This window comes from Nicotiana tabacum, chromosome 6 (genome assembly GCF_000715075.1).
Source record: "Nicotiana tabacum cultivar K326 chromosome 6, ASM71507v2, whole genome shotgun sequence".
NCBI lineage: Eukaryota > Viridiplantae > Streptophyta > Magnoliopsida > Solanales > Solanaceae > Nicotiana > Nicotiana tabacum.
The window spans coordinates 180,778,463-180,788,636 of NC_134085.1; positions in this window are offsets into that span (position 1 = coordinate 180,778,463).

The following is a 10,174-nucleotide window of genomic DNA, read 5'->3' on the forward strand; positions in this document are numbered from 1 at the left end:
CAAGACAATCAATCGAGAAAAACATTCAAAGAAAAGATAGAAGACTTAAAAATAAACAGCAAAAGTAGCATTCCAAGTCAAAAAGATATCTTACAAGGGCTAAATAGACGCCCACAAAAGTATAAACAAAAATTACAAAAAGCATCACTTAGCGGCATCATCCCCACCATCATCCTTGCCGGTCGAGTACGCATAATCATACCAAGCACCTTGCTCGATTCTACCCAATTCGTCTTTATCATCGCCTGCCCATGGCATGGAGGGATCATAACCACAGGCGACTCGAACTGTGCATGCCTTGGCACGAGCACCCTCCAACTCAACCTCAGTAACTCTCCCTGCCACTATCAAGTACCTAAATATGTCTAGTTGGGCCTCAACATGGATCCACTTTTCATATGAATCCTACACAATGTCAGGATAAACAGAAGTGTGAGAGGAAGATGGTTGATCCAATAGCCAATAACTGTGCCTTTTCGGCCTCAAGAGCGGCGACCTGATCATTTAAATTCAAAACCTCTCCCTCAAGCTCGCCAACCCGCTCTTCAAGCCTTACCTCCCTGACCATGCCACATTCGCTTCACTTGCCTATTTAGATTTGGGGATGCGGATGACCTCCTCTAATGCCGCCACTCCTTTCCAAAACCGCCTTCCTGGCCTCCTCGGACTTCCCCAACTCGGCCTTCTTTCCAATTAACTCATCACTCAAGTCATTGGCCCTGGTCGAACTCTGCTCAAGTTCAGCCCGCAGGGATGCCACTTGAGCCTGAAGGTTGGCGCACTCATCCGCGACCCTCATGCTTAACTCAAGCTCATCCTCCTTGGCTCTAAGTTCTCCCTCGAGCTTGATATATTTGCCGATGACCCTCACGAGTTCATCGTCCTTCTGTCTCAACTCATCTCTAAGAGACTGGAAATTACCATCCGTGCCGAATCAGGCCCGTATCTCATGGTACTTGGCATGGTACTCACAAAACTTCAAAATCATTTTCTTAAAAACAACCTTCCGCTTCTCCTCTCGGCGGGCACTCTCGATCTCCAAAATGAGAGTCTAGTGAAAAAAGAAGAGCCAAAAAGAGTCAGTAAAAACAAAAAGTAGAGAGGACGTAAGGTACAAGAACAAAAAAAAACTTGCCCTCACAGCCATTTCGGATATGCCTAATGACATATAGGCATCATTAAACGTCTATAAAGTCCTGTTCTCGATGATAGATCATAGAGGAACCAAAGAAGGAACTACGCTCTCTGTATTCACCAAATGGTGTGAGTAGATCCCTCCGTCCTCACTTCTACCCGAGTAAAACCCTCATCTAACATTCATGCCTCTCTGGGGTTGATGTTGGAACCGGTTTCATAGCCGTCCACGGACACACCCTTCCCTCTCTCCTCGACCGATGAAGGAACGTCAGCCTGCCCGGATGATGACGGATCGCCCCTAAGAACGGCCTCCGCCACTTCTGATCGCTCTCTTTCTTCGGTAATGACTTCGGGTGAAGGATCAATTTCTGCAACCTCTGTAGGTGGCAAAGCCTCTATGTTCAAACCCAGGTTTCCCTCAGATGCAGCCATGGCAAGCTCTACCCTTGTTGACCCTATGTTTCCTACTGTCTCGCTGCCAACTTCTACTCTCTGCTATTTCAATGGAGCTGCTTTCTCCTCGCTCGGCGATGACTCATCCACTAAGTGAAATATAGGAGGAGTCGGAGTTTCCGCCGAAGGGCCTGTCGAGGTCTGAGAAGAAGCAGCAAACAATACAATTTTGCTTGCAATCGCAGTGAGTAGAGACCCGGTTGATGCACCCGTCTGATGAAAAACGGGGGTAAGAGCCTTCACTCTTCTTACAGCCCTCCGACCTGATAGCAAAAACAAAAGTTAAAACTGACCCTACTGTATGAAGGAAGGGAGTGAAAAATAAGATGCCATGAAAGTTTAAGCAATAGAAGATCAAAATGGATGACTTACTGGTCGAAAAGGGTTTACGTCCAAACTTCTTGTTAAACGACGACCATTCACGGATCCCCATCGTGTGGGATAAAATTTGACTCACCTAGTTGTGAATGTCAGTGACCAGTGTAGGAGGCTTCTTCTCGGTTGCATAAAAGAGGAAGAACGATTAAGTCACTGGAGAGTGACAACAAGCAACCGGTTACCAAAAACACTTACGGGTGAAGTTCCACACTTTAGGGAATCCACTGAGGTTTGCCACCATTTGCTCGGTCTTAATGTAGAAAAAGTTAAACCAAAAACTGACGATTTGCCTTATCGTCCATCTTCACCACCAATCCCTTGGTCCTACGGTGGCAGAGGCGTATCATTGTACCTTGGTGAAAGCTTGGCACAAAAAGATGTAGCAGATGACGGATGGAAATCCCGCGATTTGCCAGCTCCGCGTACTTTATCAACATAAGGAAAAGTTTATAAATATAGGGGGAGAGCTGGGCCGGACAGATGCTGTAGTAGCAACATAATTCCTCCGCCAATAGGGGAAGAGAAAGACAATAGCCCACTTGGAACGGGTACGCATAAAATGCGTAATACCCAGGACGATGAATATGGATCACGTCGTTCCTAGCTGGGACCAGATCGATGTGAGCAGGGATGTTGTACTTGGCCCTAAGCTCGGCAAGATGGACTGCATTCATCTCGGACTTCACAGGCTCAGGATCGTCTGCAAGGGAATTCGAGAAGTCTGACCTGGAGCCTGAATTACGAGGAATGATTTCCTCCACGGTGGGAAAGCTCTCATCCTCGATAGCGACAACAGCCTCATCATCGTGAGGGGGCATTCTCACTTCTAGTGGAGTTGGTTCAGGAACCCCATCAGATACAAGAGGTGTATTAACCATTTTTGTTAGTTGTAAATGCATAAGATACGAACATAAAGAGGTAGAAATAGCAGAAATCACTCAAATTAGAAAGGAGAACAAGGTGCGAAAATGGAAGCAACGGGAGTGAGAATACAGGAAGAAGAAGAAGGGAGGAAAATATGCAAATTCAAATGATAGAAAACATAAAGGATCACACAAGGGGTTCCCAATCCCTATTTATAGAGAACACAGACACCCTAATCGAGAAAATCAACCGCCAATACACAAAGATCGAAACGACATGGGTACGGTGTTGATACCCAATTTTTCCTATATATTTTTAATATGCAAATACCTTTAAAATAGGATATATGCATATATAAGCAGGACCAAATGTTTTATTATTTTTGCCATAATTTTTAAAGGTTTAAATTGATTTATTTTCCCCTCTTTTATCCACAAAATCTCAATAATTATTTCCAAATTATTATTTTTGATGATTCATTTATTGGATTCTTATATTTATGCCAAAATATTGTTAAGGTAATTTTTACAATTTCATTTAGTATTTTTTAAAGCTAATTGCACATAACTACAATATTAGCCATTTTTAGGTTTAAATTTGTCTCATGTTTATAAAATGGGATCCTATATTTTTAAATTGTTAATTATATATTATAAATCATTTTAGCACTTTTAATTTATTTTTAGAAATTTATTTACTATTTTTCTTTATAAATTAAAAAGGAAAAGTGGCTATTTATTTAGCCCAAATTGGTTTTCAATTATAACCCAAATCAGGCCCCAATTTCCCCAACACAATTTCAATTTTAACCCGACCCCTAACCCAATTAAACCAACCAAACCCAGATTCCCTACCTACCCTTTTAGATCTAGGCCGTTGATCATTCAGATCAACGACCACCGTTCCCCTTTCCATTTTTAACCCCAAATGTCCCCTTACCCTAACTCATTTCCCACCACCCGCCGCCTCTGAATCCCTTCCCTCTCAATTCTCTCTGCAACCTCACATGAACCCTAGCCGCTGCCATCTAATTCCACCCTAATCCACCTCAATCCCTACCTAATCCATGGCCTCTCATAGCCATTTGAGATGTGTATCGGCCTCCTATGACTCCTGGGTGTTTGTTTCCGTGATTTCATGGCCAGATCTCAAAGAGACCTGGTCCAGTCCTTGTTCAACCTCTGTCCTTGGTCTTTCTCCAGCCATCCATGGCCGTTCAAGTCAGATCCTTGACTTTTCTGGTTAGATCGGTAACTTTCAAGGTCTTTCTCACCTTTTCTGGGTTCTCTAAAACCCTAGCTTTAAGGTATTTTGATTTTCTTTCAGATTTATCTTAGATTTGTGTTTACTATGAACTTCTTAAGTGTTTTCTTGAAGGATCTTTGACTTTCTTTCAAAATGACTCTTCATTTTTCAACGATTAGGGTTTCTCTTAGATTTTACTATGATCAAACAACTTGTCTATGCTTTTCTTCTACTTGATTCAGCATGTTAAAAACCCTAGTTCCTTTTTGGTCTTCTCTGAGTTCTGAAACTATTTATTTTAATGTGTACTTGTTCGATTAAGTTCTTCGTTTCTGACTCTCTTTTCCTTGTTTGACTTATCTGATTTGAGTTCTTATCATCTCATAAACTCGACTACTGTGAAGCCCTAATTTCTTAAAAGGGGTTTTCCTCACTTATTACTACTGTGAGACCTTTACTTGTTTCTAATTTTTCTTACCTGTCAGTTTGGTTCTCTGCACTTTGGGTTCTATGTGACTGCTTGACTACTGTGCTTCGAATAGTTTCTTTTACTATTGAATCCTAGCTTACCCTGTTGCTACTGTATGTTTGTGTTGCTTCTTTTTGTCAACATGTTTGACTCTGCATGGCTGTTCATTCCTTGCTATTTATATGTTGAGGTGCAGAATCTTGACCCTTTCTTGGTTGATTCTGACTCCCTCAATGTTGCGACTGATTGCAAAAGGTTTTCTTATGAACCCTAATTGTATTCGTTTGTTTAAATTAATTGATTCCCCTCATTTAATTATTGTGGCGTTTTACCTTGTTGAATCCTTTCCCAAAACTAAGCATATTTTGTACTTAGACTTGATTATTTACTTCATGCTTTTACTGCCCCTTATATGGCAATAATCAATCTGTCTCAAGCTAATTTCTTTCCTTAATTAAACCTGTTAGTATTTGTTAAGCAGTGATTCCTTAATTAAAAGGAATCACTTGTGTTAATTGATTCTAATTGTGATTATTTCCGTGTTTGTGTTAAGACTTTACTTATTACCTTATTCTTCACTCGTTTTCAAAACTATAAATACCCTACCCTCTCTTCTTTCAAAGACACGAACAATTTGAGTTCAGAACACACACTTACACTCAAAACTTTCTCTCTTTTCTCTACTACTACTACTTGTGCTACTCCTTTGTCTAGCCGGCTGAAAGCCAAGGCTAGACTGTGGAATTTTGCTTACTTTTTCTTTCTGCACTTTGCTTTCTGGTATGTCCTAGTTAATTTTTAAGCATCAACAACAACATGTTTCTCTAATTGTTCCAATTTCTCTCATTCTTGTCTACTTCTGCTCATGTTTATACAGTCAAGTTACATTACTAGCATGTTGTACTATGTTCCCTTTCCCTTTTAAATTAATGCTTCCCTTTGTGTGTACTCTATCAGTCACCTGTTATGTGTCTGCTGACTTATGAATCCCAAACCCCATATCCCCTCTATGTGTTTGTGTTTTCTGGCTGGTTTGTGGGCATGCCAGCATCAGATATTGCTGCGCATGACCAAACCTGACCCCTACTGGGGTTATATGCTTCATACAATGTATTCCCAAAACCCCTTGACCCCTTTGTGTGACTACTGATTCTGTGTGTTTGAGTTTTTGTTCATCACCCCAACTGATTTCAAACACTTCTACTACTAATTACCTTCAAAAAATGGACTTGCCAGTCCAGTTTTTAAATAAATCTCTTTCAAACTATGTCTTGCGCTTCCACTATATTCGTAGAGTCTAGGTTCTGCCCCTCTTGTGTGAGCCTTGCCTTGGGACCCTTGAGCTCCCTCTGAACTTGGACACATAAAGGCTGGCCCTTCCACACTACACTCATCTCTGTCTGGCTATGCAAACCTGGGTGTAAGCACTGCCCGGGATCCCTTAAGATCCTTAGGGAACTTTGACACACCCAGGTATGAGAAAGGCTTTGAAATTCTGGCATTGAAGTGGTTCATTACATAATTCAGAGAGGAAGTCTCATTTCTGCACTTCTTTTGTAATTCAATCATTTGGGCTGTAATAATTTGTAAACAATTATGGTTAATGATTAGCAAAAAGGGTGGGTAGTTGCATGTGGGGTAAATTGGGTAGATAGCATACCTATAGAGCCTGCTCTGGTTTAAAATAAATTCTGCATGTTTTACTTCCACACTTAGATACTATGCCTATAGGATCTAAATGGCTATAATTAGATATCATGCCTATAGGGTCTGCTCTGATTTAAAATAAATTCTGCATGTTTTACTTCCGCACTTAGATACCATGCCTATAGGATCTAAATGACTATAATTAGATATCATGCCTATAGGGTTAAAAATCAGCTTTGTAATCAGATATCATGTCTATAGGGTTAAAACCAATTGAAGTTCAATTTTCATTACAGTATGTATCCAGAATCATTTCCCTTAGAGATCATGCCTATAAGGTCTAAAACCAGTTTAGTTAAAAATCAGTTTGACTCATGCCTTCCTGAATCAGATTAAATAACCTACTCTTTTCGTGTTAAGCCATATCATTAGAGAGAATGCTTATAGGATCCAAATTGCCTATTTAAAATTGCACTGCTTTACTGCATCAATATATATATATATATATATATATATATATATATATATATATATATATATATATATATATATCATGGGAAGGACATTGCTGTTACACCTAGGCAAGCCTTAGGTAACTACTTAAATAAAACTAGAACTGCCTTTGTTAATTACCAACTGCTATAACTAGCAGGCATGCCCGATTTAGACTTCTTTTCTGAGTTATATAATGAATCTGGTTCTGACTCAAACTTTGCTTTAGGAATTTTTAAAAACTCAGACCTTAATTGTGCTTAAGTCATGCTATTTATATGCATTGTTTGCGGAGGTATACATGATCCCTTTAATTGTTTATATGTTTCCCCTTCAAAATACAGTCCTACGTGTTTTTTGTATGTCGTCTTAGCCCTTTTACCTTTAAACCTAAGAGTCAGCCTAAAACCCTCCCTCTTATAGGAATAGTAGTCCTAAACTCCTCCGAGACTGATTGGAATGGGACGGGTAATATCATGCAATAGAGGATGAGACCAATCCGCGCTTATACCTTAATGGGGTGGGAAAGGTAGATATTATGATGACCGGTGCGCTAATACCACGTGTATCCCCTCTTTTGAGGAGTGTCATACCGGGTATTGCATTGAGGTGATCCATATTATAAACAAACCTAGGACCCCCTTTATTTTTTTTACAAGCATGTTTAGCTTATAACTCTTTCAAAACCTTGCCTTTCAATAATTGTTTTCAAACGCTTGTGTGTTTAACTTAAATCCCCCTCTTGCTTGAGCCTTACTTGTTTACTTGCTAATTGCACAAATTTACAAAAACTATCTGGCTGGGAACCACACTAGTAGATCTTGAGGGGTACCTAACACCTTCCCCTTAGGATAATTTCTAGCCCTTACCCACTCTCTGGTTATCAAGCATAGTTGTAAATAAACTCTATAGGTGTCCTAATGCGCCTTAAATTATTAGGTGGCGACTATTCAAAATACCTAATTTCCAAAGAGGAAATGAATCATTACACCCCATGAATGTGAAAACCCAAAAACTCCTCTCCGTTTGGAAGGGGGAAAAAGGGGGCGCGACATACGGGAGGCGATGCACCATATCGGGAAGATGCGTAATAATGACGCATGATGTTGTGACGTCAGTCTGAACCAACGTCACGATAAGTTGTGGCCTACAAAGTGCCATGTTACCATCTCGATCATGATCTTTACTACTCAACCTACCCACCTAAATTTCTCGACTATGACTAATGAAGTCCGCTCACCGAGGTCGACCAAAGGACAACCTTGATAAGCGGAGGGAATAACTGTATGGTCAAAATCCGATCGAGGAAATTCAACACGAAGAGGTAATTATCGTGAGTAATTTGTAACTTATCATGAGCAATTTGACCGAAGTCGACCAATGATTAAAGGAATGAGTCGCCAAGTAGTCAACCACGACCGAGGTCGAGTAGAGCAGATAGGAGTAACGACTTATTTTGTATTGGGATATTCAGAGGGAATATTCTCTTTAATATTCTCTCTATTTGTACTTTTAGGGTTCTTTGGGAATATCCCATATAAATAGAATGAGAGATAAGGAAAATGGCATGTAATATTCCATATGATAGGAACACTTTTAAAAAGTAAGCTCTTTATATAAATACAAAGAATAACTTTCTGAAGAGATTCGACCTTTTTGGATTATCCATTATCATTTCCACCATATCCGAGAAAGTGCTCAATATTTTCTTATATTCTTGTCATTCATCATTGTAAGAGGAAGCAATCATTCACCTCATTCAATATTGGGTGAATCTTCCTCCTTATTTACATTTATTGCCATTTATTTTTATTTAATACTTATTACTTCATGCACATTATTACATTCGACGCATTTATTACTAGCACATTAATTCTGTTTCTTCACTATTCATACCTTTAGCACTGTCAACCAAGATATGAAGTTATTAGATTTAACTAGGATTAAATCTCTTTAATAACTGATTAATTAGTTTAACCAAAGATTATCATCTTTTGGTCAAACAATTACTATACCAAGTATCAGCTGTGGGAAAGAGTCGAAGAAAAAGGTGAATATTATCTTTATGTTTGCTTATTTCTTTTTAGGGTGAAAGACAAACAAAGTAAACGTTACTTATGTATTCTCTAGCCTCCAGTAGGAACTTGGCAAAGCATGGGATGGATCTTTGTTTCATTTGATAATCAATCAACTAAAAAAAGAAAATTCTTTTAATTTATGCAATAAGACAAAAAAAAAGAGTTATGCTCTTTAGGGGAGTGACCAGTTGAGACCCGGACTTTATATATGTATAGGATGAAATAGGTTTATATTAAATGTTCGGATAATTACATGACACGTGGAATCGGAGGCAGACGGAAGATGAAGCAAAACCAAAACCGAGGACAACAACGTCAGTTGACACCAGGTAAATGCCTAAAAGGAACATAGTCAATGGAAGGAAACGAATTAATGTTTGTCACCAAATGACATTTAATGAAGAATATTCCTCAGTATTAAATATACATCCGTTGTAGAGAATTTTGACATTCATGGCCTACCGTTACATATTCATCAATGACTCCAATTATTGTCATTAAAAGGGGCTTGATCTAGGACCTTGTTCCCTAGGTATAGCTATAAATAGTGATTTCAACAACAATCGTAACACACGAAAATCTCTGACAAAACTTATGCTATTCATCATTCTCAAGCTAAATAATACTTTATTTTCTGTCTAATTTTGTTCTTATCGCTGTTTTCAGAAGCCTTGCTTCCCGAACCAGGCTATCTGCTGTTTATTTTGATTTCAACTCCAAGTCTTATAATTTTATTTAATTTATTTGTAATTTTGGGATCAAATTAATTCGCTTGTATATAAATCACGTAACAAATTCAACTGTACCATTTTACGGGTAAATATTTTGGTGTCCACTATGAATTTTAGACAATTGCGTAATTGAGTTGATCCTTTGCATCTATTACTAACTTGTTTGATTCTTTGTTTCATATCAAAAATAGAAAAATGGCAGTCAACATGTGATGACCCTAAAGGTCATCTCTTATTTTAGAAGTCAAAACTGTGTTTCGAGGCCTTAAAACCTTCTTTTTGTCTCACCTCGATTTGCATGCGCAGTCCGGGTGTGTGACGACCTGGCCAGTCGTATCATGAGTTACCGCTCCATTTTCACTATTTTCTGCTTCCTTATGCCTTATTTATCCGTGCTATGTGGTATCGGGTTGGTCGGATCGAGTTCGGAAAATTTGGTAAGGATTGGGACACTTAGTCTCTCTAGAGTGAGTTTAAGTTGGAAAAGTCAACCGGATGTTGATGTCACAACCCAAACTGGAGGGCCATGACTAGCACCCGACCATACTTGCCGAGCACCAACGTACATTTTATCTAACTTTTTTTTATTATCTTTTAGGGTTGACGAGATCAATATAAATGGTAGACCTGGATCATGGACAACCAGCAATAAAATATGACAGCATGAACATAAATAGCAG